The sequence below is a fragment of the Cavia porcellus genome, unplaced genomic scaffold (assembly GCF_034190915.1).
Source record: "Cavia porcellus strain 051 isolate PalLab524CR breed Dunkin Hartley unplaced genomic scaffold, mCavPor4.1 scaffold_13, whole genome shotgun sequence".
In the NCBI taxonomy this organism is placed as follows: domain Eukaryota; kingdom Metazoa; phylum Chordata; class Mammalia; order Rodentia; family Caviidae; genus Cavia; species Cavia porcellus.
In genome coordinates, this window is record NW_026947496.1 from 65,960,680 (window position 1) to 65,986,205 (window position 25,526).

A 25,526-nucleotide genomic window follows, 5' to 3' on the forward strand; every position below is an offset into this window, starting at 1 on the left:
GTATCTGGCCCTTAAAAGTCAGAAAACAATTATTGCAGTCAATAAATAGTTCTCCAGGTTGTAACTTAGTTCCTGGCAGAAGCTGGTTTTAGGGCCAGGGATTTAGCTCAGTGGCATAAGTGCCTGCCTTGCAAGCATCTGGTCATGAGTTCAATCCCCAGTACCGATTTAAAAAAAAAAAAAAAAAAAAAAAACTGGTTTTAGTTAACATTCATTGGAAGTATGTTTCGGATGGATTGTGATTCATAAGAGGCACTTCCAAGTAAAAGAAAGAATCTCTCAAGCCCACCACCAGCCAGCCAAAAGTCTATTCATACAACCTAACAGCTGTTGGGATTTGCCACAGCAGGGAGACACTGGAGCAGAAGCCAGGAACACTGCTAGGAAGTGGAGTATATGGATTCAGCCACGTGAACAGGAGCATAAGACAGGATGGGGGCAGAGAGATGAAGTGGAAATTAAATCCTCACTAGAATCCTGCATGTCTGTTGCATGAAGAGCCACGACAGTCGCTGAAACTGCAAAATGTATGCTCATAAATTTTACTTGGCATTTCATGAGTGTGTTGGAATAGGTAATGCTATTCAGCTGACACAGACTCTTAGTTTGCAGTGATACCAACGTGAGCCTTATGGGACAGAAAGGATAGTCAATAAAGTACTGCAAAGGCAGTGGATGCAGTAGAATAAGCAGTGGGAGGACATCCTGAAACTCTGTGAAAGCTGGCCAGATCCCTCTGCTTACTTACCTCTCCAGCAGTCTCTCCATAGGCTTCCACATAACATGCATTGCTGGCACACATCCAAGTGTCTAGGAAAAGCGAGTGAGATAGTGACAGTGAGGTCAAGAACACCACTTCTATTACTGCATGCTGTCTGAACTCATTCCCCTCAAAATGATTTAGAGGTGGAATAAAATGGAAGGCCTGTTATGATCCCAAGAGTAAAACTTAGAGGAGTTTATTTTGGAGTATACAGTTGAAAAGCATCACCCTGCAATGTATTTTCCCCCATCATGATTATAAACCATGCTTGTTCTGAGAAATTTAAGTAACAAGGAAGCTGTTACAGTAACTCAGTTTCAAAGGACATCTTGGCGTTTGCCCATTTGCTCTCTGCGTACATCCTGTACGGTTATTGTCATTCTGTGTGTTGTCAGTTAATCTTAACTTTACCTTATAATTTGCATTTATGGGTTTTTGATAAATTGTAAAAAGAAGTTAAGAGACAGGACTATGAATATCATAATGGCACATAGCCTGCCACTAATGGCTGATATGACCTTGGTCTCTTTTTTCTTAACTTTCTCTAACCTCAGTTTCATTTTCTGTAAAATTAAATGTAACAGCCCTTACCTTGAGCAATTGTAAAATTTAAATGATATTGTATAGATACAGCCTGTTGGTGTCTGGCATATGATATGCTATTTTAAATGCGCACAACAAAGAATTTGAAGGGATGCATTATTTCCAAGCTATATGCCCCGAACCCACCCCTCAATAAGCCTTTGCAGCAGAGTACATTTTTGTGCTTAAAACTTCCTTATGTATTAAATGTATCCTTTGGCATTTAGTGTATTCTTATGCTTTTAATGTTTGATTACTAACAATGAAGAAAACTTCACTCAAACACCTTAAGCAAACATGGCCCAAGTTATTAGCCCATGTAGTGAAACTACGATATAATAATATAGAGATGGATGCCTTTGAAATTACTTGAACCTATGACTCTATCATCTGGAAGACCATGTTCTCTTTCCACATCTCATTCTTTCTTTTCTCATTTTCTAAACTAATATTCCTGAGTCTGGAGACTTGGAGCAGTTCCTCATTGACATTCTGACAACCTGATGTAAAGGGAGGAAAACACCTTTCTTCATGTAGGTCCAGACTGGAAAAAAATAGAGGAAGATAGCAGTCTTGGTGTGAGTCATGTGACCACTTTGCCATTTCCTAGGAAAAGAAGTGCATTACCATGACTTGCTTGGCAGATTGCAATAGAACAGCACCTGATGGGGTAGAGAGAGGCTGTGACTGACATCTCCTTCAGCCATGATGATGATTTGACACTCATACAGTCTAACTTTACAGATATTTCCTTAGTACAGAGTCTCAAGATTCAATTAGCAGATTGAAGTTCTTCGCATTATAAACATTCTCTTTCTCTCTCTCTCTCCATATATATATGCATACATACACACATGGACACATTTGTATTTCCAAATTTTCTTGTTCCATGGCAATGCTAGTGACCTTTCTATTACTTTAATAAATACCTGAGAAAATTAACTGATAAGTAGTTTCTTTTGGTTCAGTTTTAGAAGTTTCATTCCATGGTTGATTGGTTCTGTTGGCTTTGTGCCTCCACAAGGCAGCATGTCATGCTGGCCACATGCAGCACAACTCGTCACCTTTTGAGCAACAAGCAGAAGAGGGGAATACTGCAGCCTGGGGCTCTCCCCTGCGTTGAGAGGGCAGTTCAGTGACCCTACCTTAGAGTTCACTTCATAAAGCGACCTGGTGTCCAGCACCTGCCAATAGTGCTACGCCGAGGACTGTGACTTTATGGCATGGGTCTTTGGGGGCATGTTTGAGGTCAAGGCTACAGCTGGGGCTTTTTCTCAGACTCATTTTAGATTTCCATAACTGGGTTTATATCCCACTGCCTATGTAATATCCTTGCCTTTAGAAAAATTTGCATGATACTTAAGACTGACACATTTATCTTATCACACTATTGCCTACCATCCGTTTTCAGTATCTTAGCAAACTCTTCCTCCTGGTCCTACTAATTAGCTCTGGCCTAAAGATATTAAATCCTGGCATGCCAAGAAAAATTATACCTCATCTCAAAAGTCATCATAATGAACAATTAGGGTACTTTTTTTTTTAATTGGGAGGCCCCTGGCCTTTGGATCCTTGAGTATTACTAGGATGGCTGATTCATGTCTGGGCTCTTGACCCCAAAGAGCAAACCAGGATGTCCAACAAGATAGGGACCCCCATAAATGTGCTTCAGTGATCTGGAGGAAGTCTTAATTCTGATGGAAGAACAACCTTTCTTGGTATTTACCTAGTGTCTGCTTAGTGATTGACTGTCATCTTCCACTCTGCTTTGTGGAAATCAATAGGAAACTTAATGAAGTGAAAATGAAATCAATATTTAATTCCCGAGGTAAGAGAAACTTGCATGGTCTATGTTCAACTACCAGCTTCCCCTACTTTCAGAGGGTAATAAGAGCTGTGCTATCTTCTCTCACGGTCAAGACTTAGACTTGTAATTGTTTTTCTAAGTGATTTACAGTATTCCTACTATGTGCCAGGCATTATGTTGTAAATTTTATTTCTATCCACCCAGTAACTCCTCCTGTGATTTCCTAAAGACTGAATGTTGTGAAAAAGTCATTTAATATTCTATCTTATTTTAGCTTTACAATTATATTATGAAACATTATATATATATATATATATATATATATATATATATATATATATATATATATAAAGTTGCTTGACTTTACAAATGAGACAACTGAGGCACACAAAGAAGAAACTTGCTCTTTTAGGCTACTGCAGAGTCAGAATTTAAACCTAAGTGCGGCTAATTCCACATACTGAGGTTCTAAGCAACTTTGTGGTCTCCAGTTTCAAATTTGAGGAAACTGAGTCTCAGGAATGACTTTCCAAAGGCCATATACAGATACTAATGGATCTGAGAGTTTCATTTCACCTTCACAAGTTCTTTAGAAGTAGGAGTTAGATTTCAATCCAATCACCTGTTCCCATTTATTAAAGAGCTGTAGGGAACATGGCACGGTACTTGACCCCATAGAAAATAGATAATTGAAAACATAGTCCTGTTGTTATAGAGTTTATGTCCTAATTTGATGGTGATATAACAAATAGAACCAAAATACAACATGTAGAAATCCAGATGGTGAATCCACTAAAACACATTTCACAGTGACCAACAGGAAATGATACCTCAGAATGACTCATAACAAAAAGAAATGCATTTCCTATTATCTTGTGAAGACCTTAAGACAGTTTTGGGGCTGGTTTTGGTTTGCCTTCTCAGCATTGTCAGGATGCACATTCAAACCCTTGCCCTTTCTTGCTCTTCCCTTGTTACAGGATCTTTGGGTAAATATCAGGTGTTATATCCAGAAAAGACTGCACTTTAAAGGGCCAAATACTATTTCTTCTTACATGTCTTTTTTTGTTTTTTAAGTCAGAGAATCTTTCCCAGATTTTTTCTGCAGAAAATATTTTAGAGATCTTTGATCAGAATCAAATAATATCAATCCCCAAACTATTACTGTCTCAGGAAGAAAGACAACCATGATTGATTTGGAAGACCCGTGGGCAGGGCTGAAACATTTAAAGGATGATGAATATCTGAAAAGCAAGGGTTTCATTTTATAAAAGACAAGAGAAGTGCAAAGAACGTTAGGAAGATAACAAAGAGTATTGCTTCAACAATAAATCTGAGATAGTTACAAGGTCATTTCAGGAGCTCAGTAGGATAACAGCTGTTGAGTGTGAAGATGACATGGGACTCAAGGGAAGCTTAAGGAAAGTATTGCCCCACAAAAACATTTTACTTATCAAGCCACAGAAATCAAGGGATGGCCCATTGGCACATGGTGGAGGTGACTTGTAAAAATCTGCACAAAGAACAACATAAATTACCTGGAGTCCTGCACCTCAAGATTCTCAAGTTGAGAAACTAGCACTTCTCTTCCTTCTGAAACATCTTGGGAAACAGTGTACAAAATGGGAGGCACGAGTTTCTAATTCTTATGTGTAGCTCAGCCCTCGTACACAGGAGCTCAGAATGTTACAGGTACCTGAGTCAGTTAGAAATACTACAGTCAGACATGGCTAGGCCCTCAAGGGAGCTCACACAGAGGCCCAAATGTCTTGTGACCTTAGAGGAGATAGGCATGTATTACTGTGGGCCAGATCTCAAGAGAAAGGATTAAGCATATGCATCCACCTCCAAAGGACTGATAGTTTAAATAGTTCCCCATCACCTGGGGGAAGTCAGGAGTCACCACTTCAACCTCTACAGGAAGAGTCACTACTGCTAAGCATACTCACTTACTACATGACGTGCTGACCCATTTATTCCTGATTTAATCAGTTTTGCCTAAACAATTAATCTTATTGGTTGACCACAGTCCTGTCCCACCCTATGCCCTCCTGGAGACTTCCCATTTTTATTTACCTTAGACCAATCTCACCTCATGTTTTTACTCTATAAAAGTCCCTAGAAAAGACAGAGTCCTCGGCAACCCACTTGGCACCCCGTCTCTCCCAGACAGAAGCTTTCTTTCTGTCAATAAATATATTCTGCTCTTAACTTCCATTGTTCCTAAAATTCATGCTTCGATTTCAGAGAACAGGAACTCCTACTGGACATGTAGTAGGTTGAGAGTTTCACTCCCCAATATCAAGAACATAGGCTTTCTTGTTTCCCAAAGTCTGATTCTTTTTAGTTACCTCAGTTTGGGATTCAGAGACAAAAAACTTGATATGAAATAGATTTTGGATAGACAACCTCAGAAAGCATGGGAAGGTTGTGAGGAACATACAAAAATCCCAATAGTATGTACTACTTTGGGAGCTAGGGCTTCATTCCACCACAGTGTAGCAGAAGAGCTTTACGTGGTACAACTTGGAATATTGTAAACAAACAGCAAAAACTGGGATATTTAATCTAATGACTTGTATTTCCTGTTTGGTGAGAATTAACAGTAAGGAACTGTAGTAGCCAGCCAGCAAGACAACCCTCAGTAATCCCTGCCTCTTTGTATCTGATATATATATACCCTTATGTAATTTATCATTATCCAAAATTTAACTGAATTTAAGCCTACCATCTTCTTACTTGTGCTGATCCCATGACTAAAATAAAACTTTCTGCTTATGTCACTCAGATATTTTGATATATGGGATGTTTTCTGGGATCTGCTTTGACTGTCATTGCACCTGGGCTATGAACAGTCATATCACCAGGCTGCGAAAATTATCAGCAAATATTTTTCCCTTTCAAGACGTTGGAAATTTACACCAAAGTTTAATTTAATCAGCACTTATGGTGGGTAAAAGCCTATAAGCATGTTGTCAGTTTTAAAGTATTGGGAAAATTGTGTTCCAATCTGCAAACATTCCAGAGTGCGTGCCTGTTATCAGATTCATGGCTGTGAAGACCCTCCTGCAGATACAGCTACCCAAAAGATTGTGATTCAAAATACATATGCAATTAAATGCAGCTTCATCAGTTTTTGATGATTCAGAAGTCACATTGCTATTTCAAAAGCATCCCTTATTGTAGTTCTTTTTTTGTTTTTGATCTTAACCAAATGAAGGGAGTAAATGACACATAAACCTGTGTTACTAAGCAGCTTATCAGAACAAAGACTTGGCAGATAGAATGTGATTTTATGCTTGACTACAACTAGTAGAAGAAAACAGACTGCATTTTTACTGTACTGTGCATTTCTGCTTCTGAAAAGAACTCTCAGCAGCCTACACCCTCAAATTAACTGTCCTTTGCCAAATGATGCAAACTTTGGTTCCTCTTCACAGACCTCTAAAATTAGCTTTTAGATGGTTGATTTTTATAGATGAGCTCTGGGACTCAAAACACTGGCGGCCATAGTCCAAGTCTGTGAAGGTGATTTATTGTGCATAGGTCAACAGAGAACTGTGAAACACAATAACTGGCTAAATCATACCACTTTCCATCAAGCCTTCATCCTAATATTTATTCCCCAGCCACTATTAGTGCTTTCTGCAAGTTTCTGGAGAAAAAAAAAAATCCCTAAATCAGATTGTGTGCCTAATTCTGTGAAAAATAATTGTATTTTGCTTTAAAATCAGGAAATTCTCACCCTCTTGCTGAAATTCTTCCCCCTTTCTCTATAAAGTTGGTCCTAGAGTAATCCCCTGGAACACAGAACAAAGAGTTAAAAGCTTTAAACACTGGAGTTCTTTCAATTTTAAAAGTTCATTAGAATTGTAAATGAAATTCCACTGAACTGAATTTCAAAGGTAGTTTGTCTTACTGAGACCTTAAAATTTCTAGTGCATTTGGGTGACACCTTAAAGAAATACTCTGTTCTTTCCTTGCTTTTATCAGCATAACAAGGATAGCTAGCAATTTAGAAGCAATTTTATTTCTATCATCATTTTTGCTCCTCTTAATAACTTTACAAAGTAAAGTTATTTTCCTTTCATAACTCCAATTGCAAAACGAAGATGTATCTATAATCAAGACAGACAAAGGAGAGTTGACAAAAATGCAGACAAATTGGAGCTCGTGTGTGCGTCGTCAGTGGGAATGTCAAAAGAAATAGCTGCTTCTCAAAACAGTTTGGCATCTTCTCAGAAGGTTGGTTTGACCTAGCCAGATAGCCCGGCCACTTAGAAGATAGCACTCTCACCCTCCCCCACAGCTGGGTTTGATTCCCAGCCAGGGAGCCAAAGGTTTTATCAGGGCGGGCTGTATGCTCTTCTGTTCTGCTGAAACACACAGCTGCTGGGACTGTAAACTCTTGGCCCCAGTTAAGTAATTAAAGAGGCAGAGTTTAAAATAAAGGAAGATGATGTATTTGGATAAGCGCAGAAAGGGAGACAACAGAAAGTATTCTAGAAGAGGCATGGCACATCAGAGAAGCAAATACCCTCTGGTCCTTGTCCCTGGCTCGTTTTATTTAAGCCTAGTGATTTTCCATTCTCCAAGTTGTTTCAGTCTGACCGGCTCTCTTGCTGACTTTGACCCTAACATGGGCACCTCTGTCTATATTCTTTCAAGCCATTTGATTTTTTCTTGTCCCATTGTGATCAATAATGCTGGCAGGGAAGCCTCATAGAGAGGTAGAATTAATGATTAAGTAAAGGAGGCATGTATGTATCTGGTGTAACAATATAGTGAAGCTAACGTGAGACCATACATATATGCCATGTGTATTATGCGTTTTACATATTTAACAAGAGTCCTTAGGTGTCTTTCCCTTGTCTCCATTTTATCAAAGGTGGATGAACAGAGCTGATTTCTCTGACCTTTTATTTCTATATTCCTCTGAGCTTTGCTACCTCTTTATAATAAATTCTTAAAAGAATTGTGAATTGTGTTATGGAGCTCCTCTCTGTCTCTGTCTCTCTCTCTCTCTCTCTCTCTCTCTCTCTCTCTTTTGTCTTTCTAATTGCTTTAAGTGTAGAATCTAACTGCAGAAGCAAATGCTGCTTTTTGTAAGATTCCCTATTAATTTTAAATAAAGCCTGCTTTTTCCCTGCCTAGCAGTCACTTTTCCCTACAAGTCTCTTTCTAGGTTATCTGCCCAAGGGAATAGAAAGCATATGTCCCTGCATGTCTTGTACATGAATGTTCATAGCAGTGCTATTCATATTTGCTAAAAGATAGAAATTACCCAACTGTTCATCACCCGATTAGTGAATAGATTAATAAGTTGTAGTATTTGACAATAGCAGAGGGATGAAGTAATGATGCAGTTCTAATAGGAATGAAACTTGAAAACATATTAAATTAAGTGATAGAATCTTTGGCATTGCTAAAAGTATAAGAAGTATGAAATAAAAGTGGCCTTTATTTTAAGAATGTGGAGAGAGACTTCATGACCTCCGGGGTCTGGCATTCTCTCTGCCAGAAACGTGCTTTGGGGGCATACATATAAGTTAGGTTTAAGGTGGAGCCTAAGGGGCATTACTGATGCACAGGTAGCCCATTGGAATTCATTTCACACCACAGGTAAATTGCTTAGGGGTGGAAGGTGACCTCAAGACAGAGGCTTTGATTCCCCCTCAGCCTCCCACCATTGCAGCTTCCCATCAAGGGCAAAATCCTTTCAGTAGGGAAACATAAATATCATATGATTTCATTCACAAGAGATGTTCAGAGTAGACAAATCTAAACAGATATAAAGTAAATTAATGATTGCCTGAACTAAAGCAAAAAGAGAATAAAAGTGACCGTAACTGGGTATGTTTTCTATTGAACAATACAGTGTTCTAGCATTAGACAGTAAGAATGGTGCAAACGTCACTGAACTATAAACTTTAGCTGATATTTGTTCTTATTTACCAGAAAAAAATAAGTTTGTTAGTATCTTAAATATATATGTATTACCCAAAAAGTAAAAGGCAATAAGCAAATAGGTTTAATTGATTCAGGAAGTGATAGCCCTCAGCAAAACAATGAATTATCAAAAATTCAGAACTATAGCTAAATAGAAGGATATAATGAAGTTTAGAAATAATTCTCAGGTGAAAAATCATTCAAAGAAGTATATATATATATCGCTTCTTTAATATTTCTATAGAACTTGAAAACATGAACAGATACAATTGTAGGTAAAATATAAAAAAACAAATATATATATATATATATATATATATATATTTTTTTTTTTTTTAATGGCTGAGGATTTAGCTCAGTGGCACAAGTGCCTGCCTGGCAAGTGTGAGGTCCTGAGTTCAATCCTTGTACCAAAAAAATTTTTTTTAAAAACCATAGGTTTGTGATTATAGAGATACACAGGAAAGGCAGGAGTGAGACAATATTCTGGATTTTAAATTAAGTGGCAGGTGTGATAGAGTTCAAGATTTGTTAGGCTGCTTCTTACAGCTTTTCCTTTGTGTGCAAATAATGTATAATGCTAGGATAAGCCATATAACATTGTCAATTTTTTTCTTGGTCAAAAATAGTAAACCTCCAGAAATTTCATATTATTCAAACTTCTTTTTCTTAAAGTAAAGCAAGTAGGAAAAAAAAAAGGTTTGGACCCAAATTTACCGACACTAAATTCAAGTCAGGCTATGTTTTCTGTGGGCTTATATTTTAGGTTCTAATGAGTCAGAGGGGTGTATAAGAGTTATAATTCTGCAGGATCAACAATTACAGCCTGTTTTTAAGGGATGTTTCTCTGGCTCAGGCACTGTGTACATCTCCTATGTTCTATGATTCATATTTTACAGAAAAAGTGTGAGGTTTAGTTTTTAGAATTCAATAAGTGTGGGCACATGTGATCAGTTCCTAAAAAAAGTTTTCTTCCCTCACCTGTAGAAAAACTGACCAATATAAAAGCCAGCCATCCCACCCCCATTCTGTGTGTGTTCTCTCATCTACACCAGCATCCCTTGCTGTCTTGGCTACTCCGTCTACAGTGTCCTTCTGGCTGACCCAGTGACCTATCTTCAGTCATTCAGAATTAAGTCTGGGTCCTGCTGACATCTATCAGGCTGCACTAGCTTCCTGGGGCTCTCATGGCAGATACCACAAACTGAGGCCTTAAAACAATAGAACTAACCTCCCTGTTCTGGAGGCTAAAGTGCCAAATAAAGTCATCAGGACAGTCATGTGACCTCTGAGACTCAGGGCGGACCTCTTCCTTGACTGGTCCGGATCTCCGGTGGTGAAGGCCTTCCTCACGTATACCCTGACTTACAGTGGCCACCACTGCAGTCCCTGTCTCTGTCATCATGAGCCTTCTCCCATATGTGTCTGTGTCTCTGTTTCCTTTTCCTTTTCTAAGGAGAACACCAGGCATACTGGATAATCAAGAGTGATCTCACTCGAACTCAGGTACTTCTTTCTCCTATTTTCAGATAAAGTCACATTCTGAAGTACTGTGTGTTAGCCATTTAGTATTTCTTTTTGCAGGACACTGTTCACCCGGTTTCCAACATCTTTAAAGACCTTCCTACCTTTCCTCCTGTGCTTGTTGTCTCCCCTCAGTGTTACTAACTTCCTTTGGTTGATGGAGCACACAGGTTAGTACTGCCGTGGACCTTTGTGCGTGGTTTTTCGGCCTGCACCACATTCCTTCAGCCTTCCTGCAACCTGCTTCTCCTCCATCTTTACATCTCAATTTTAAATAACACCTCCTCTAGTTTATAACCCTTATGCATCTTTCTAGTAAGCAAGTCTTTATTCCACTTCCTCAGGCCCTTTCTCTCTGTTCTCCAAGCTTTCTTCATAGCAATTATAAAAGTATATCTAAGTTACAAATAAAAATAACTCATTCATATTTACTCACTTACTTGCCTGTTCACCCTCCATCGTCACACCTACATGTGCATACACTGTGAACATGACTGTGAAGGGCCACAGTCTTGACTTTGGTTCTCAGTTGCAGCAAAGGCTTGTCACATGGTAAGCATCCCATTTTTGTTTGAATAGTTAAATAAATGAACAGCATAAGCAAGAAGCCTGCCTGGTGGTTATGCTAGGAGACATATCTCTGTCAGGGAATCAGTTTTTATATAATTGTTCAGGGAACCAAGGTTAACATGAGACAGACTTTTCAATTCCACTGCTTTCTGTGTGGCATTTGACAAGGTATTTGATGTGTTTGAGCCTCTATTTTGCCATCTATGGAAAAGGATTGATCATGGTTCCCATTTGGCTCCATATGTGAGGAGAAGGGGAAACAGCAATGGCATGAGTGGTAACAAGAGTGGAAGGATAGTTCAGCAGCTTATCAAAAGACAAAGATGTGAGCTGGAGCTGGAAGTTGGAGAGAAGGAAGCCATCTCACTCAGCTCTTGAACTTGGAAACCTGGAAGAAAGAAAGCATTACCGGTATTATACTGTGGCCGCATTGTGGCTTTTCAGCCTGCCCCATCCACTCAGCCAGTATTTACCTAGTTGCTTTAGCAGCGAGTGTGCCACCAGGATGCAGGCCTGGGAAGCTGCCCATTACTGAGGATAACTCGTTTAATTCCTTGAAGAAAGAAGACAGCAATCCAGGAATTTGGAAAGATTCACACGTCTGATCTTATAGTGGAAATTATAGCAAGAGACTATGGAGGAAGAAGTAGCCAGAATTTAACAGAAGATAAGAGAGTTCTATGGTTTTATTTTTAGGAAGCAAAAAATCAACATAAAAACCTGTATCCATGGTGGACACTTGCCACAAGGGACAGAAGACAAATACAGGTCTGGGGACAGTGCTGCACTTGAGTTAGCTTTAAATGAGAGGCATAGATTATCCCCAGGCTTTAGTGACCCAGTAAAATCAGACTAGAGTCTGTTTGAGTGAAGGAAGTTCCATGTTTCTTAAACCAGTGCCTTGCACCATTAAAAGCCAACTGTATGAATCACATAATTGTATCCAGAACTGTAGAAGGGGAAGCTCTGGGCTCATTTACAGTTCTGGAGCTTGCAGTTCACTGTTCAGTGTTCAGAGAAGAGAAACAGGATAGAATCCCAGCGGTGCTGGTAGTGAGAACAGGGAGCATGTTCAGACATGGGCTAAAATCATGGGGAAAATGTTTGCATCTGAAGTCCTGTCTGCCTCTAGATTACATGATGAGAGATACTGGACTGTTACCAGTCTGACCCAGCCTCGCGTCACATCTGTAAGTCAAAGATTCTAGGCTTTAAAAATCCCTTCAGGGCTGGGGATTTAGCTCAGCGGCATAAGCACCTGCCTTGCAAGCAGGCAGTCATGAATTTGCTCCCTGGTACTGATAAAAATTTAAAAAAAAAAAAAACAGTCCCATCAGATGGCAACCCAGGATTATATCTAAGTCCATGTACAATTACCTCTTCTCATTGGTCCCTGTATCAATCCTACTGTAATATTCATCAGTTATTATCCTTCCCTCATAGGTCATTGTTTCTCTACGTTTTTTCATTGTCTCCTTAGGAGTATTTTTGACATTTTTTCCCTAATTATCTATCCTCTTCTCGTCCCATGATTTAAATACCACAGATATTTTATTTTGATTTTACAGTATGATTATTTGGTGAATCATAAAATATTGTAGAAGCTAAGAATTGTTCCCTCTCAACAACCAGTTTTTGCCCTCTTTGGGGGTAATATCACCCCCTGTTGAAAGTATGTGTTATATAGGCAAGATATATAAGTAAGAAATAAGGTTTCATTTAGTGTACTATGGTCAGCACACAGAACATAAGAATTGCACAGTACTGTAATATTTAATGGATGGGTTAGTAGGTTAACTGATGGAAGAAGATTGAGTCATATGAAAATAAGCTTTTAGTCTTGTGCTATGGTAAGCAAGGAGGAAACAATACTTTCTCTTCTGAAACCCTGTCTAAAATTTCCATTAGCATCAATCAGCATTATTTCAGATATTTATTTTATTGTTTCATCTGTAATCTGACAGTTGACACATTAAAGGCTCACATGAGTCTTCTGCTCCTCTCTTTCTATGCCTATTATAACCTATTCAATGAAAGGAAGAATTAAAATGTGGAGTTTAAAGCATCCTTGCCTGAACAATTTTAGGAATGTAACAATCTCTCCACAAAGAGAGAGGCACGAAACCTCTGTTCACAAAGCACCCTTTCTGTCTCCTTAAAATGATTACTTTTGTTACTTGGAAGCCCTCCACAGGCAGAGAGGAGTCTTGCCTGATACAATAATAGCTTATTCAACTTGTTTTTTAAACACAAAGTTTTTGGGCTAAGAATGCTATTACTTTACAAAAAGGAAGTCTTCTTACAACAATATTAAAGCCAAGCAAACAGCATCAGTGTTGTTGGAAGCAACAAAAGGAGATGTTTTCCAAACAGAGTTGGGATTTGGAGGAAGTAAAAGGGCAGCCAGGGTTATAAAAATGTTGATTCTACACTTAGGTGCTGATTTTGTGTGTTCATTTCATAGTAATTCACAAGCCTTGTCCTTACCTTGTAATTTGCACGTTTCTGGATGATATATTATATTTGAATTAATAGGAAAGACAGTGAGGCCAAGGAGTAATGTCTGTACTGCCTGGGGATTGGGATCTTAGGCAAACTGACTTTCTTCTCGGAGCCTCAGTTTCTCCTTTTACAAAATAGAGATAACAGTAGCATCTACCCCATAGTTTTGTTGTGAAGACTGAGATGAGGTAATAACACCTTGCTGGGAAGCACTGTGCTCATATAATCCCAGCACTCAGGAGACGAAAAGGTTGCCAAGAATTTGAGGTGAAGCTGAACTATGTATGTGAGATGAAGTGAGACCCTGTTTCAAAGAAAATTGCTGAGTAAATTGATATTATGGTTAATTACTTTTTATTCACTATCATTAGTAATTTAGCCCCAATTTATTGAAACTACATTAAGGTGTCAATCACTGTTCTTTCAAAAATAGCATAAAATGAAGGCTTTCTCTGCCCCAAACATATTATAAAACATGTTCCTACACGCCGAGCAGCTGAAAGAACAGTGCAGGGGGCTGTCAGTGATTCCACACCTGCCATCTCCCCTTCGTGCTTTGCTGGGTTTGCTTCAGCGGGTACCCACTGCTAAGACCACAGTTAGATCTTTTGACACAGAGACTTGACTGTCACCCTCGGATGAAACAGCTAAGAAAACTTAGTAAGGAACACAATACTGGCATTATCAAGTTTTACCAGTTGAAATTTGCTAAATAGAGCGGCTTTCTGTTGAACAGCTCAGGTCTTCACTTTCATAATTCTCAGCAGTCCAGAAGCAGAAGGCCTTGCTGTATGAAATGGAGGTAATATAGGTTCAAGGCCCACTGTGTCCTGTGCGAAAACAGGTGAAATTCAAGGACCTTAGCTTGTCCAAAAGTATATGCTGTAGATGCAAATTCTTCTCCAGAGTGTTTTCATAGTACATGAATTAGCAGGGCCCTTGAATTAGTCATATCTTACCTTGAACAGCCTAGGGTTATTTTTTTAATAGTCATGCTGAGTTTCTGCAGCCTAATTTTCTATATTGACTGTGCATTATTTGTACAATAAAACTATTTGTTTTGGTTCCTGCTTATTAAGTTGTGGTTCTACTTTAATGAACAAAACCAAATAATTTGTAATTGGTCCATTAAATTTTGCATGTAAATGCCTCTGTTGGTGTAACTTAGTAAGCCATTGAAGCGCAGTCTCGTTTGCCACCTGAGTTATGCTCTATTGAGTCACCAACTCTTTCTCAGGGAGAGGAACAGTGAATAGGGAGTGTTTTATTTTGTTCCCAAATAAGATAGCCCTCCCTGAAAAATTAAATCGGCCTGCTGTCTAAATCATGTAGAACAATATGCCCTAAGATAGGAGGGGAAGAATTACTCAGAATTCAGGTCATTAGAGCATTCATTCATGAACTTAACCTATGCTATGATGCTAGGGAAACACTCCCCAGTAAGTGTGCTTATAGGGTGAATTTGTGAACATTAACAATGTTTTCTAAACTTACCTGCACTTAAGCATCCCTGCGGGTATTTCCAAAAAGTCTTCCACGTGGTCTGTTTTCCGTATCTTATCAATCAAATCAGGAAGAGCAGGGTGGGCAACAGGCAATGGGATTTCATGACAGGTCCCTGCATGATTGCAGCATGGAGCAAAGTTTGCCAAATGCTGAAAGCCTGGGCCAATGCAATTATTTTCCTATCAATTACACTCTTTCTCAAACATAAAACAAAAATAACCAAGCACAATAATGAAAACAGAAGCACAAATTTTCTGCTAAGCCAACCACGTATCATTGCAAGAAATCCTTTGGCTTTTTAAAACATGCAGTTTTTAAATTAACGATATATACAAATTGTACATATTTCTTTGGCACCGTACGACATTTCAAAACAGATATTCAGAGTCCAAACAATAATATATACATCAGGAAAAGAAAAGCTTGTGTAAATATTTTAATACTAAATTTATTGAAACATCATGAGGTTAATACAAGTTATATTTGGCCTCTACAGTTCCAAAAAGTGCTCATAGTAATGGTCATTAGCTTTTAGACATTTGTTAGCACAGTGAACTACCAAAGTACATATACATTTTTTGGAGGTCTCTCTCTCTTGAGAACAGAAGACCTTACTGTGTGAAATTGAGAGAGAGAGAGAGAGAGAGAGAGAGAGAGAGAGAGAGAGAGACTCCAATTTGAACTGTTTCTCTGGTGTATCCATCTTCTTTGGTTTTGGTGAAAACATTCAAAATTACTTCTTTTAAAAATAGTGCATTATCATCTATAGTCACTATGCTGTGTAATAGCACATGAGAACTTCTTGCTTTGAACTATGTCTTAGTATTCATTAATGAACGCTTTTGCTATTTTAATCTCCCCTTCTTGCCTGGGCCTCTAGAAACTGCATTTTTACTCTTATCTCCTCTGATATTACACCTTTTAGAGGCCACATGTGAATACAGTCATACAGAGCTTGTCTTTCTTTTTTGGCTTATTTTACTTCACAAAGTGAAAGAACAATACAGGAAGCATTATACTACTTGACTTGAAAATATACTACAATGCTATAGTAATTATAACAGCATAGTATTTGCATGAAAACAGACACACTAATCAGTGGAACAAAATTGAAAGCCTTAGACTTTTTGTAAAATCAGGGGAATCTCACCTCTCTCTGAAAATAAGACCTAACCAGAAAGTTAGTGTTGATCATTACCATGGTGATGGCCAATGTCACACTGACTATTCTATAGCTCAGTGGCTATGTGATAGGGGGCAGTTAGGAGAAGGTGATTGGGGCTGGGTTTTTTGATTTCTAGTTTTCAAGTCTGATTCTTTTCTGGCTAGGTCTTATTTTGGGGAAAACTTGGTCACTAGTTAAACGGATTTTTCCTGCAGACCTAGCTTGAAAAGAACAATTTACATATTCTGAGAAGCCCAAAGAAGGCAGAAAGGTAGACATGAGAGATGCAGAGATGAGCAACACTTACGGATCTTAAAGCAACACAGGAGCACTGGAAGCCCTTGAAGCATGACCCAGAGGAATATTTCTCAGAGAAATTCCAGAGAAAATGTAATGAAAATCCAAGCCAGTCAATGTCTTCCAGACATAGGAAAAACGTACTTTCTGGGGAGCGTTAGAAGACCCATCTTTCACACTCTCCAAGGTTCTTTTTCTTCTCTATTTTTAACAACTTGGAATCACTTTTCACTTACCCAATGCAATGCAAATTACATTGTGAAACCATTTCAAAACATTGGAGTATAAAAGTTCAAAAGTAGAAGTGGGCCTGACTTGGATTTTAGCTTTCAGGTACCCCTTTCCAGATCCCTGAGCCTTACTCTTCATTTTGTAATGAGAACCCATAGTTGAAGCTTTGTAAATTACATGTGAAGATTAAATGGAGTCTGACTGAAAGTGCTTCTCACAGTGTCTGAAACACTGCAGGGCTTGATACATAATGGTGATTATTATTATCCACTCACCTGACCTGGGTCATCTTATTCTGTTTTACCACAAGCAGCTTAGTCAGCAGAGTGGGGAGAGAGAATTCATCTTTGAGGAGACAGCTCTGGACCTAAATCACACAGTAATAGCTCATGAGAACTGACTGTTAGAGTTTTAGAAACTTTCCAAACTATGTTTTAAACATAGTTGTTATCCAAATTAAATGGCATTAACATAATTAAATACATTCAACTAAAAGCAAAAGCAGTAAATGCTCAAAACACAGCCCTTCTTAATTATTTTGCTACATTTTACTGTTATCTCTGCTCTTAAGATTATGTATACCTGTCAAATCTATATGGTGGAAATACTATTTAATTGTATGCTAGGCTATCTCTTGTTGTCTTGACAACTTGAAATCAATTAGGGAGAGTATTTAGGGCTTAGAAATTAGCAAATGTTATAAGTCAAGACTGCTTTTCCCTCAGAGATTTTGTTAGAAACATTCACCAAGACACTTTGAAGCGGAGTAAATGCGTGGAGAGAGAAAACAAGAGCTTCAGTTTTGGATGGGTCCCCCATATATACATTAGTGGGTTAAACCCCAAATTCACGTTAATAGTACTTGGAGAGAGGGGCCCTTGGGAGGTAATTAGCATTAGAGAAGGTCCCTGAATGGCATCAGTGGCTGTATAAGAAAGGTAAGAGACTAGAGACCAGAACTGGCAGGCTTTCTCCATCTTACCCTGTGATGCCCTCCACCATGGTATGAGGCTCACCACATGCTAGTGTCATGATCTTAAGGTTTCCCGGACTGTAGAGTTATGAAGTAAACCATTATTCTCTATAAATCACCCAGTCTCCAGTACTTTGTTAGCGAAACAGGAAACAGATGTGGACGAATGAAATGAGATACAACTAAAACACCAAATGTTTTATATGTATGACTTGCAGGAAGATTTTCCCTACAGTTTCTTCCAAAACCAAATGGAAAGTAAAAGTTTCATTCAGTATCTTGCCCAAGACAAGCAAGATACTGAGAAAGGGAATCCAGCAACTAACCAGAATCCATGTTCTACATTCTAATGGAAAATTCATTCTGTTTTCACTGTCATCCAAGTGACAGTGAGGTCAGGAAATTTTGAAATCACCTAGTAAAATAGAGTCCCAGAGGGCAAACTTTCCCTGTTCTGAAAACCAAAAGGAGAAAAAAGTCTTCAATCATGAATTTTTGGTGTTTATATTTTTTAAATTTCATTTTTATAGGGAATGTATTCAGATGATTCACATAATCAAAAGGTATGAAATGATCATATCAGCCACATTTCTAATACATAATTCTGAGCTTGATGACACTTGCCTATAACCCCAGCATAGACATGACAGTACAAGATTGTCAGTGTCTTACTGTTCTTTGAAAATATTAATCCAACTACTTTTGACTTTTCCAAGTAAATAGAAACAAGGAGTTTAGTGCCATTGCCTCTCTCTTCATATATAAACTGTGATGTAATACACCTTGTTGCGTACCCCTCACATTCTGATAGTAGACTTTGATTATCTTTCCATCTGTCTAAAGAGGTTTTTAGTTTTTGATACTGGGAATTCAACTCAAGCCATCTCACTGAGCTATGTCTTCAGGCTCTTTTTTGAATCATTTTTTGTGAGGTATGGAGGCAGGAGGAATAGTATCACTGAACTACTAAGTTTCCCAGGGCTGGCTACACCTTGTGATCTTTTGCCTCAGTTTCCCATAATGCTGGGGTTATAGGTAAGTGTCACCAAGCTCAGAGCTATGTATTGCACAAAGCTATTCAACAATATATTTAGTCTCTAATTTATGTAATTGCTAAATTGCTGGAACCCTGGTTGTATTCCATTGTTTGCTATTATATAATGCTGAGATGAATTGCTTTTTATTTCCAATGTAACAGCATAAGGAGTGCCTGCTCGAGAATCCCTGCATGAGTAGCCAAAGTTCTGAATTTTGCCAACTTGACAGGTGAACAGTGGTCTGCAGGGACCGTAATGTACATTTTTTCTATTCTGAATCGTGCTTAGCTTTATTCATGTGATCAACAGCTGTCCTAGTTCTTTATGTTTTGTTTTGTTTTTCTTAAAATGAGTTGTCTGATCATATCATTTACTCATTTTCTCAAATAAATGTTGTTCCTTTTATTCAGCACCCTGCAAACATCATCACAGGAGCTTCCAATGTGGTATTTCTTTTCCTGCCACAGGTGAGACCTAGCTTTTGCTACCATTCCATCACGCTAATCTTTCAAGGTGTTGGAGTCATCTGTGTTACGGTATAAGCAGGAGACCTCATCTAGAGAGGGGCCTGGGCCCACTCATTTCTGAAAAATCTGTTCATTAGCCACAGTTCCTCTCGCTTGTTCCTGAAGCAGGTGACTTCTCAGAGCTCTGAGGTGAAACCCAGCCTCCACACTGAGCACTTTCCACTCCCTCTGTGGTCGCTCTCTCTGTTCCTGTGTGTGCACTTCACTCACTGTGAGGCCTCACCTGGGAGAGCTGCATGTGCTGTGCTTCCACATCTCTCCCTGTTTTCTCCCGCACCTCTCTGCTGTGTCCAGCCAGCACCATCTTGCAGATTCAGAGACATTTTGTTCAGTAGTGTGGAGTAATGACAAGAACACCCGATCTGCACTTGGCTGATTCAGATTGACATTCTGCACTCCAGTTCCATTTGATGGAAAATTAGAATACAGTCATAATTATTTGAATTCTATGATAACTGGTCCAATATTTTCATTAGCCAACACTTATACTGAAGATACTTATCACTGAGCCCCAAGTCCTTACTCCTCACCATGGAAAAATCAGCAGCACCCATATCATTGCTCTCTGCTCATCTTCTCTCCTGTGTGGGGTGGCCCCGGTTACACCCCTGCTGTCTGAGCAGCTGTCTCACTCTGCAGCTACAAGCTACTGCATCTGCTCAAATCATATCCTGTATTTGTAAAATTTACTTCTAACTGAAATGCTAAAAGAGGAGCCAGTGTCTTGAGACTTGAATGTCTTTCATAGTTCATTTGGGCTGCTGTAACAAAATACCATAAATCAGCTGGCTTAAAAACAAGAAAAAAATTTTTTTTTACAATCCTGGAGATTGTGGAAGCTTAGGTTAAGAAGCTGGAAGATTTCATGTCTGCTTTCTCTCCTCACATGGTAGTAAAGAGAGACAGTTTTCTTGGGTCTTTTAATTTTTTAACCCCATTCATCACATTTAATCACTCCAAAGACCCTATGGTATTATAGCATCACACTGCTGATTAGACTCCAATTTGGGAGAATCTAAACATTCAGATTACAGAAATCTCTATGCATTAATTATCTCCCGCTCTATAAAGTGACTTCTCTGAGTCTTTCTACCTGCCACAGAGAAGTACCCAAGAAAGTGTGTGGCAGATGCCAATCTAATGCTCTTTTAAGTGTACTATGAAACTACATTTGTGACAATGAATGATACCATGAGAGCCCATTACTAGGAAATTTCGCATAAATTAGTGATTAGAAATGGTGCCCTTCAGAAGTAACTTGAGGAATGAGAGTAGAGAGCAGAAGCACCAGCCTGGGCAAGAGAGGAAGAACACAACACCAGAGAAAGAATACATTCAGGAGAAAAGTGATTATAGCGCATAAGAATAAGGTGGACACACACACACACACACACACACACACACACACACACACACGCAGGTCTTAACTACACTACACTAAGAATTATAGCTTTTAATTTAAGAATATAATCTACTTAAAGATTATAAACAGAAAAGAATAGGGTTACTGTGACTAGATCAGTATTTTAGTCAGCTTCCCATCGCTGTGATAAAGTAACCAGAGATAACCACTGGAAAAGAGGGCATGTATTTTTAGCTTACAGTTTCAGAGGTTTTATTACATGATTTTTCCAGATACATTGCTTTTTGGTCTGTGGGAGCACAGTTCATCATGGTATGAACATGTAGTAGAGGAAAACTGCTAACTCTCTGGCAGCTAAGAAGCAGAGAAACTGAAAGGGACTGGGGTCCCTATATTCCCTTCAAAGACATGGTGTCAGTGACCTCTAATGAGGTTCCACATCCTACAACTTCCATCACCTTCTGAGAGTACCAATGCCTGACAACCAAGCCTTACTGTATGGACTTTATGGACCATTGTAGATCCAAACAATAACAATCATATTTGCCTTTTTAAAAAAGTAGTGGGTGTGTGGATTATGGAACTCAGCAGATATGTGCAGACCAGAGTGGAAAGTCTTCTAAGTTATAAGACAAATGAAAGGTTTCTGTCTCTAGAGGATAAAGGAAGAGAATGAGATACACAGGTAGCTATGATGGGCACTTAAAAATGGAAGATGAAAGGGGCACTGTTGAGTCTCACTAATGATCTGATTTTCTAAACTGTCTTCATGTCATTCATAGAGATAATGTCAGGCTTTACGGAAGGAATATCATAAAATAGCTTTGTAGACTGACTACTTAAAATTAATATAAACTTAAAAATATAATTGAAACAGTAATATGTACCAAATTTATATACCTATCTATACACATACATAAATAAATGCATACATATATAGAAAGAAATATGGAGAAGGAGGGAGAGAAAAAAAAGGAAATGAAACTGTCATCACCTACTAAGTTTTGAGTATTTCATTTGTTGTTTTATTATTCCAATAAAATTCTTGGATGCATTATAAATTATGAATTCATTGGCCAAGCATTATTAATCAAATAAAGATTCTGAAAGACTGTGTGTCTAACAAAAGAATACACAAATAATGATAAGGAAAAGCGATCTTTCACGATAGGTTTGTGTTATGTGCAGTGTCTACACAAAGCCTCATCTGCTCAGAGGTGAGGCTCTTGGAAGGTGATTGCCTCATAGAGTAATATAGCTATATTGTTGTTAGAGGTTGTGGTCTGGTCAGAAGAGGTGGGTCACTGTGGTGTGACCTAAAAGGGTATATCTCTCTTCCCAGCTCCTCCCTTTTCTCTGCTTTCTGGAAAGGATGAGCAACATTCCTCTGCCCAGACCCTTCTACCGTGCCCCTGGAACCAGCTAACAGGGATTGTATCTGTGAGCCCAGATAAGCCTCTCTTCCTTTAAGTTGTGGGTGTCAGATACTTTGTCCCAGGGAGAAGGAAAATGACTAAGATAGTTTGCATGAACCCAAAACCTACTGCCAGCTTTCTACCACAAAATATTTCCTTGGTGCCCACTTTATGTTGACAGAGTACCGAACGGGGTAGAATTCTTGTCCTCAGGAAATTGGTATGAGCACACTTGTCTGAAGATGCTGATTATAATTCTGTAACAGAGGTTCAAATAAGAGACCTTGTGTCTGTGGAGGATGAAGCTTGGGATTGCTCAGACTCCAAAGGGATCAGAAAATTGCTCCGCTTTGACCAAGGTTAAGGATTTGCAAAGGGGCAATGGAGCCTGAGTTCTCATAGGACAAAAAGAAGGGGAAGAAAACTGCTCAGTGAAGGCATGCCAGACGTGGACTGTTTTGTTGTTTTTAGAAACCTAAGTGTCTCCATGAAAACAACCACCAAAACTCAAATATATTTGCAAATAGTAAAAACCTTGAACTCCTTAACTATCTTCATATAATTTATAATTAGTATTGTAAGAAACAATGTTGAACAGTGACACAAATATGAAAATCTTGTTTTTGTTCCCTTATTCTAGCCATTCACAAATGAACTCAGTTTTTTGTATCTGAGGATAACCCCAAGGACCATAGTACTGAGTGAGATGGAGAGATTCTTAGTAATAAGCAGGGTCAGTATTTAATGACTGATGTTGTAAGCCTCTTAGAATTACTTGTTTTTTTCTTCTTCTTTTTTTGGCAACTGAGGCAGTGGCATTAAAATTAATATAAATGATGCAATTAGCAATTATATTTTTCTAAATCCATTAAAACATGCAGGGGAATCTGGGAACAGTATTTACTTCCATACAAGTTGTTTGCAAGGATAAAAGTTTGTCTAACTTTTCAGGGCATCAATTATACACCTCATGGAATTTCACATTTGTCAATACATACATTTCTTAAAGTTTTTTGATTATTTAGTTTTCAGACTGACATGTATCTACATGTAAATAGATTATAGTTCCGAACACCTAATACCTGAAGTTGAGCCTAAATTCTCATTCAGAGCTCGGGGAATAATTATTTCCCTTCATAGTTTAAGATAATATACATTTACTACTCGGCATAGAGTGAATGTTCAGTAATAATTGTTTTATTGGAAGGTAAAAATGTTTTTCTTTTTGAATAGCCATGTGAAATAAAACTTTCTGGTTTGGTTTTGGTGTAAAGAATTTTGCAATTAAAAGTACTGACCTTGTATTCAAAACTTAAGCTCATTAACTATGCTAAAACAGTATGCAATTAACATTATTAAAAATAATTGCAAAGAGAAGCATGGAGGAAAAGCTTCTGGCCTTGATGTAGTGCTTTTAGGGCATAGGAAAATTCTGCAAGCTCAGGAGATTTATCCTGGTTAAGAGTGAAGGGATCAAAATAGCAGTGATAATTGTGATGATTAAGAAAATTATTAAAATAATGCCTCTTATTGGCCCAGAAAGTTATTCATCTGAAACAGGTCCACACCAATTTCATCTTTGTCTCATATGTTTCATAATAGAAATAGAAGACTGTACAGTTCAGCAAATTGTATTCCTTAAATGTTATTGACATAGTCTAGGCATTAAACCATTATCATTTTTAAGCTCTGGATTAAGAAACTAATTACAAGACTTTCACAGTTAAGTCTTGGCTGCCGAGACTTATGAATATTGTAATGCTGTCTATAAGGCTGAATAATTTTTGAACTGTTGACATGGTAACTGTTTTGTAAAAGTAATCTTTAAGGATATAGTCAATCTTTAAAGCAGTCCTTAAGAGTTGTATTTGTATGGCCATTGGAATTGGGGAAGATTGTTATTAAAAAGCATGACCAGCAAAGTAGTTAATTTCCCTGTGAGAAGATGTCAATTAACCTTAATAGAATTATTTTGGTACTGATTTTGTTTAATCAAACTGAAAAATAATTGAGGCTTGAGCAAATTTCTTATTATAGAAATGTACAGGTTGGCAAGAAAGACTGGAGAGTGGATTTCAGGAATGCATATATATTAAGTTACTTTTTTATTCCAATGGATAATTACTAGTGTTTCTGATGCTAAAGTCACCACTAAGATGTATGCCCCTTTAGAACTGCTTGGCTTCTCAACTAAGATAAAGGCAGGTGTTTTAAAGTGTGCATATTTTGAGAATTGAAGAGAAGGAAAACTTTACTTCTTACCTATCATCTCTCAGGTCTGAGAAAAAAGAGAAACAATATCTATTCTCTGTGTTTATTTTAAAACACATTGTCTACTATAGCTTCTTCCAGAGTCTGCGGAAGCGTCTTTCTCAGCTCTGGTTGCACAGAAGCATTGATATTACTAAGTGTGTAGCTGCTTTGATGAAAACGAGACATTATGGTAGACACTGATGATTTTCTATCATCTTGTTTTAAAGTCTCATAATGCGTTTATTCTTTTTTTGCTTGGTTTTAGTCTGTTTTCTATTATTTTATTTCAATATGTGTGAAGGTATAGACTTCTATTTTGAAGAGAACAAGAGACATGGTAGCCATGGTTGATTTTTCCTATTGTCTGGTTTTGAAGGCCCATAATGCTTTCATTCATTTGTTTTGACTGGTTTTATACTGCTTTGTTTTGTATGAATTCATTGTGTGTGAAAATATGAACAACTGTTTTCAAGAAAACAAAGGACACTATGGTAACCACTGTTGATTTCCTGTTGTCTTGTTTTGAAATATTATGTTGCTTATAGTGTTTTGTTTTCTTCTGCTTGGTTCTGTTTTATATTCTCTCTCTCTCTCTCTCTCTCTCTCTCTCTCTCTCTCTCTCTCTCCCCACTCCTTGTACCAGGGATTGAACTCAGGACCTCACACTTTCCAGGCAGAGCTAAACTCCCAGCCCTTGTTTTATTCTCTTTAAAATAAAAAACATGTTATGAGAAGTTCTAAAAAAATTACTGTGCAAAGGCTCCATCTTTGACCATTTAAATCAGGGCTCCTCTAGGAACAGCTGGCAATAGATCCATTTCAAATCTTGCATCATGTTTCTCCTACATGTGTTGGGTGGGAGGCTACTGCTTTAAACCATCAGTCCCTCCACAGGATTCTTTCTGTACTCATATGCAATTGGGAGTGAACACGAGAATTAGATAGTTAAATTTGATTTGCAGGATTCGATCATCTTATCCAGAAGGTTGGTGTACAGGGGTGGGTGGCCATATCAGGGCCCAACATACAGGGTGACAAATTCATGAGTGCACAAAGATGAGG

General features: G+C 38.2%; 1 protein-coding gene and 1 long non-coding RNA gene across 11 annotated transcripts in view; one reads left to right on the top strand and one right to left on the bottom strand.

Moving 5' to 3' along the window:
* Positions 1–25,526, top strand: part of Grm7 (glutamate metabotropic receptor 7) — an 808,103-nt gene that overhangs the window by 596,371 nt on the left and 186,206 nt on the right. The window lies entirely within an intron of this gene.
* LOC134478428 (uncharacterized) lies at positions 746–16,824 on the bottom strand. The gene is made up of 3 exons (XR_010051045.1): positions 16,676–16,824; positions 15,192–15,315; positions 746–810 (listed from the first exon to the last, which is right to left on the bottom strand). It is a non-coding gene; the product is annotated as an uncharacterized LOC134478428 (long non-coding RNA).